This window comes from Onychomys torridus, unplaced genomic scaffold (genome assembly GCF_903995425.1).
Source record: "Onychomys torridus unplaced genomic scaffold, mOncTor1.1, whole genome shotgun sequence".
NCBI lineage: Eukaryota > Metazoa > Chordata > Mammalia > Rodentia > Cricetidae > Onychomys > Onychomys torridus.
This window is the reverse complement of record NW_023414008.1, coordinates 13,797-20,925: the sequence shown is the minus strand read 5'-3', so window position 1 is coordinate 20,925 and position 7,129 is coordinate 13,797. Positions and strand designations below refer to the sequence as shown.

At 37.3% G+C, this 7,129-nt stretch overlaps 1 pseudogene; it reads right to left on the bottom strand.

Moving 5' to 3' along the window:
• Positions 1-1,649: 1,649 nt before the first annotated feature.
• LOC118576599 lies at positions 1,650-2,136 on the bottom strand (annotated as a pseudogene).
• Between the last annotated feature and the right edge of the window lie 4,993 nt (positions 2,137-7,129).

The following is a 7,129-nucleotide window of genomic DNA, read 5'->3' as shown; positions in this document are numbered from 1 at the left end:
TCCTTGCTGGTCGAGGCGGTCATGACAATGTAGTTCTATTTTATTCTAATAAAGGAATGCCTCTCTCTGATCCATGTTGTAAGAATGCATTAATTATTTTATTCAGAATTAAAGTGAACTGCATGACAGATAAAATGCAATAGACCAGAATCCCTGCATGAAATTTCCTTCATAGATAATTCTAGGAGGGTCTGTTCATCACCCTCAAGGAGAAGGTGCTGGTTACTGAGGAGGACCAAATGTGTATTATTTTCTGTTTTGATTGATAAGATTTGTTGAATGCACATATCCTTATCCAATGATGTATCTGATTGCAATCACATGCATGGTAGATCATACATTTATATGATTATAAACACAATGACTATTGTAAAGTGTTATTTTAATGACATTCTTCATTGCACAAAGTCAGTAATAGGCTGAATTGTTTAGCTACCCCTATGTAATTATATCCTCTGTGTGAATTTTGCCATGCTAGAGGCTGCCATGCAGTCATAAGTTGGAATGACCTGATTGGATGTTTGGTGACTGTTGATGATGTTATTGTTCCTTTTCCAGATAGCTCTCTTTATCTCAATGCTTCCTACTTTAAAATAGAGACACTTTCTTAGCTATTGATCCAGGGCCATTTATATATGACTACTGCTGGTGGTCTGCTTAAAACCATGTTTTTCATGGACCAACCTTCCAGAATGTTAAGCCCCTAAATTAAGTGCTTTCTTTCATAAATTGCCTTGGTTGTGGTTTTTTGTTATAGAAATATAAAAGTAACTAAAACACTTGCCCTCCTAGTAGGGAGTGAAATGAATGAACACTTATTTTGTGGAAAGCCTTCTCTCCTCCATGCATATAATATGACAGTTGACAAGTTATCTGAGGACCCTATGATCAGGAAATAAATGGACTCTAGATTCTGAAAATAATCTGTTCCCATTATCAGTTTGTCACAATACTAGTTCCATAGGATTTTAAAATATTTAATAATTACTTAATTTATTTTATGTGTGTTCATGTTTTGCCTGCATATGTATTTATGTACCATATAAGTGCAATGACCCCAGATCCCAGAAAATAGGCTCAGCTACATTGGAAATGTAATTACAGACAGACAGTTGATATCATTCGTGTGAGTCCTGGAAAACAACCTGGGGTCCTCCTACAGACAAGCCTGTGCACTTAACTAGTACTCTGAACATGGCAGAGGATTCTATGAAGCCATGGGTTGTAATGATTTTACAGCTATGTTTGGAGAATGTACCCACAGGATTTTAATGTTATACTAACATACTAATTTTCTAACTTCAATAGGATAGTTAATTTTAATAAATCCTTCTTGGTATATGTTTGTGCACCTGCTGAGGGGGATTGTGTTTACATCTCTGCTGTATAAATCTCTGTTGTTGCCAAACCTGCAACTCAGGAAAGTTAATATTTCATGTGAATTAGGAAAACCATTTCTGTGATTTTAATGCTAGATTGGGGCAAAGGACAGAGTTCTAGGAAAGAAAAGTTTATCTGGTCTCTATACAAAAATTATAATATTGCCTTTAAATCTTGACAAGAGAAAAGAGAAACACACTTAGCAGCTGAAGAAACCAGAAGAAGCATTTGTGGCAGCCTAGGCTCTCACTTCTGCTTCCCTGAGTGGTTTATGTCATGACTTCAATCACTGTGGGAGGGTAATTCTTATACTGTTGACAGTAATATTTTGCCACATCTTCAGCCTGCAGGGTGCAATCTTGAGAGAAAACTGTGTGCTAGATCCAGTGCCACTGAACCTTGATGGAACCCCATCATCCAAACTGGTTGCATCATAGATCAGGAGCTTAGGAGGATTCCCAGGTTTTTGCTGATACCATGCTAACCAACGACTAATGCTCGAACTTGCCTGGCATGTGATGGTGACACTTTCTCCCAGAGATGCAGACAGGGAGGGTGGGTCATCTGTATGTCACCTCTGGCACCTGAGATTAAAAAATTAAAAACAAATTTCCACACAATTAATACTGTTAAAAGAAGACTTTCCTGGAGACCAGGCAGCACTGACCATAGTCAGCTGAATAAATTTCCAATGCTGACATCCTTACCTGTAAGCCAGAGCAGCAGCAACCCCAGGAGCTGAGTAGGGGCCCTCATGACTGTACTGTAACCTGTGTGAGGTTGACTCCAGCACAGGGTGTGACTTGAATATGAAGTCCTCAGAGTAGTGGGCTGTGCTCTGGTAACATGCAAATCAGCAAAGTCTAGGCACAGCCACAGGACTAGCCAAGTGACTCAGTACAGGCGTGTGGCCTTCTTTGTCTCAGATCAGAGAGGGAATACAAAGTTTTTCTGTGGGAATGTGCTCCTCTTTGGACAACAAAGAACACCAGTAGTCTATGGGTTGCACCTTATTTTGATTTATGTCATGTTAAATGTAGAATTACCTTGTTATCATTTCTGCCATGGCAGGGTTTGTCAGATATGGTACAGTTCTAGAAAGCACACAAATGCTTATAGTTCCTTTCATAAGTAGGTGCAGATTTTATGGAGGTCATGCAGTTTCTTCTTTTTTTTTTCACTATTTATTTGTTAGACTATATCTTGAGTACAATATTTCTACCTATTTATCCAAGAAAACCCTCCCAAATATTCCACTCTCCTCTCCTTCAAAGTCCTGGGCTTTTTTATTTTTCATTTTTATTGCATGAATATATGTATTTGTAGATACATATATATTCATAAACATAAACTGCAAAGTTTTTGTTTCCATTTTATGTTTCTGTCTTTAGAGCTGACCATGTGACACTGGCCAATATTTGCACAGAAGCTACATGTTGATTAAACCTTCCTTTATGAAATGGGAGAAAGCATGTCTTGATTTTTTAGCAGTTGTCATGAATCCACCACTCTGTCTCATGCTGCTTTTAGGAGGACCTTGAGCCTCTGACCCTCCTGAGCCAGGGTTGTTATGAACAGGATTGAGATTCTGGGAGATGCTTTTCAGGGTCCCCAGCTTCAGAGAGTTTGTCATGATATGTTCTTGGACCAGCCTCACAGAAGGGGTCAAAGGCCTGGAGACATTTGTGGATGCAAAGTGAATCAAGAACCTGGAAAGTCATTAATTCAAAGTGTTACCAGGTTGTCAGCCCCAAGGCTGGTGAACTTCACTAGGAGGTATACTATTGTCCTCTGCTGGAGAGTGGGGAATAGGCCAAGTCTGAGCCTAACGGAAATACTGCAAGGATGATTATTAGTGCAAATCCTAACGTGCTTGGGAAAGGGATAGCTGGAAAGGAGGAACTCATGAAATACCAAACCCTGGAGGGTTTCTCACAATGATCAAGGGAAGAAAGATGAATAATGGTGCAAATACAGTCAGATACACATGCATAAACACATAAACATGCACCTGACTTCTTGCTATCTAGAAATGTGGAAATATTAATAAGAAGGCATTAAACATAGTGTTTAATATGTACAATGTGTGTGTGCAAAAATATTATTCTACCCTTATTCACAGATATTATTTATTATATTGGGTCAAGTAAAATCATATTGTTCATAAATATCATAATTCAAGTTCATTTGACACACAGAATCTAACAAATGCGCCCAAAAACATACAGTGTTATAAAGTGGGACAGAATAACTTAATATGAAGCTATTTAGTAACACACTGTTGAATGTACAATCTGGTTCATTCTATACAGTACACTGTAAATGTACTGTTGCAATGAGTTCCAGATTGCTGCCATTGCTTAGCTGCCAGGATATAAACTTATAGTTTGAGATAAGATTTCTATTGAGCATTCAGGCTTTGTGGAAATTACAAAGAAAATGAAGTTGAGCAACTATAATTAGTGACAAAGGAAATTGAGAATAGCATATATGTGTTTGCTAATAGATGTGTGCCACCAAAATACAAAATTTAAAGTGATGCTCAACATTGTCCTATTCATTACTATAGTGCATGTGGCTAGTTAGGAAGACATGAGTAACTGTTGCAAACAAAGATAAATAAATTATAATTGTTTTAATTTCTGCAAAACAACATGTACACAGGGAACATGAGATCTGGCTTACTTGGTAAACTTCATTAAGGCTCCAAAGGAATGAATGCAGAGAAAATGTAGCATTAAATAAAAATGTAAGCTTTAATTAAATTAGCAGAAAATAACACAATTTTAAAATTGTTTCTATGGTTAAATATGACAGAGAATATCAGACTCTGCTTAGCTTTCTGTTTTCCCTCTTTTCCTAGTCCTGTTCCTCTGTTAGGTTTCTGCTTTGCAACTGAGCAGAAGTGGAAAATGTCCTGAACAGTGGACTGAATTAAAACAGATATACACACTTATAACTTAATATTATGAATTATATAACAGGAGGAGTGCTATAAGACGCTGTCTTCTAGACAGGACATGGCGGCTGGACTTAGGGACTCACAGCAGCTGTGATCCCTGAGTGTGACCTGACACAGATTCACTTCATTAAGTGAAAGCTTGCACAGCAAATCACATGTTTCAAGAGGAAAGGGAGAAGACCCACAATAAGGCAAAAGGCATGGCAAAGAAACTGTAAGTGGAGGATAAGTATGACTTATAAATGATGGACGAGGAACACCACATACTGTCGTTCCTTAGAAACCACACTGCCTAGGACTTTGCTTTGTATTTCGGCTTCACATTAAGGACATGTGTGAAATGCAGCAAGAAGGAACCTACCACAGTCTGAGGAATATTAAACGGTTCCAAATGCAATGGATTTGCAAACTCATTTGCAGATTATAAGATTTTGTAAGTGGAAAAGGAAATACCTTGAACCTGGAAGAGATCAAAATAGCTGGCTGCACTTACAAACCAAATATGCTGTCCTTTAGCACCACAGAGAAACAGGTTCTCAGCAGGGAAATCTACACTGTGCTGGTAAGAATAAGGATAATAGAAGACAGTGATCCTTTACAGGGTAAAGAGATGAACCACTTTTGCATGTACTCAGTTCCTCCCCAACCCTGCTTATTTGCATGTGTCCAGAGCTCAGCCCTCTACCCTGAAGACTTTTTCAGTAAGGTGTTCTCAAGCTGTGTATGATTTAAGTCCCAACCTAGATGCATTATGTTAATGAAGGTACATAACCAATGTATAGGTTTGCTGAAGCTCTGGATCCCAAGCAAGGACAATGTTGCGAATTTTCTGAAATAAGTGGTTAGTACTGCTTGGTCTTTAAGAACCATCCTGAAAAGACCAAATAACATACAAAGGCAAACCCATCAGAATAACACCAGACTTCTCAATAGAGACTATGAAAGCTAGAAGGTCCTGCACTAATGTTATGCAGACACTAAGAGACCACGGATGCCAACCCAGACTATTATACCAAGCAAAACTCTCAATCACCATAGACAGAGTAAACAAAAAATTCCATGATAAAACAAGATTTAAACAATACTTGTCCATAAACCCAGACCGACAGAAAGCACTAGAAGCTATCCTAATATCTAATAAAATAGACTTCAATCTCAAATCAATCGAAAGAGATCAGGATGGACATTACATATTTATCATAGGAAAAATACACCAAGATGAAGTCTCAATCCTGAACATATATACCCCAAATACAAAGGCACCCACATTCATAACAGAAACATTACTAAAGCTTAAAATACACATCACACCCCACACATTAGTAGTGGGAGATTTCAATACACACCACTCTCACCAAAAGACAGATCTACCAGACTGAAACTCAACAAAGAAATAAAGGACCTAACAGCTGTTGCAACTCAAATGGACTTAATAGATATCTACAGAACATTCCATCCTAACACAAAAGAATATACCTTCATCTCAGCACCCCATGGAACTGTCTCAAAAATTGACCACATGCTTGGTCACAAAACAAATCTCAACAGATACAAAAACATTGGAATAACCCCCTGTATCTTATCAGACCACCATGCCTTAAAGTTAGACTTCAACAACAACAAAAACTATAGAAAGCCTACAATCTCATGGAAACTGAATAATTCTCACCTGAAACATCAATGGGTCAAGGAAGAAATAAAAAAGAAATTAAAGATTTCCTAGAATTCAATGAAAATGAAAGTACAACATACTCAAACTTATAAGACACTATGAAAGCAGTACTAAGAGGAAAATTCATGGCTCTGAATGCACACATAAAGAAAATGGAGAAATCTCATACCAATGAATTAACAGCACAACTGAAAGCACTAGAATAAAAAGAAACAAACTCACACAGGAGAGATAGATGCCAGGAAATAATCAAATTGAGGGCTGAAATCAATAAAATAGAGACCAAGAGAACAATACAAAAATCAATGAAATAAAGAGTTGGTTCTTTGAGAAAATCAACAAGATAGACAAACCCCTAGCCAAATTAACCAAAAGGCAAAGAGAGAGCACCCAAAATAACAAAATCAGAAATGAAAAGGGAGACATAACAACAGACATTGAGGAAATCCACAGAATCATCAATCAGGTCATACTTCAAAAACCTGTACTCCACAAAATTGGAAAATCTGGAAGAAATGGACAATTTTCTGGATAGGTACCACACACAAAAGTTAAATCAAGACCAGAGAAACAATTAGACCAATAACCCCTAAAGAAATAGAAACACTCATCAAAAGCCTCCCAAACAAAAAAAGCCCAGAACCAGATGGTTTCAGTGCAGAATTCTACCAGACTTTCAAAGAACTAATACCAATACTCTTCACATTATTCCACACAATAGAAACAGAAGGAACACTACCAAACTCTTTCTACAAGGCTGCAATTACCCTGATACCCAAACCAAACAAAGATGCAACAAAGAAAGAGAATTACAGACTCATCTCCCTCATGAACATTAATGCAAAAATACGCAACAAAATATTGTCAAACTGAATCCAAGAATACATCAAAAAATTATCCATCATTGACCAAGTAGTTTTCATCCCAGGGATGCAAGGTTGGTTCAACATATGAAAATCTGTCAATGTAATACACCATATAAACAAACTGAAAGAAAAAAAAACACATGATCATCTCATTAGATACTGCAAAAGCCTTTAACAAAATCCAAAACCCCTTCATGATAAAGGTCTTAGAGAGATCAGGAATACAAGGAAGATTCCTAAACATAATAA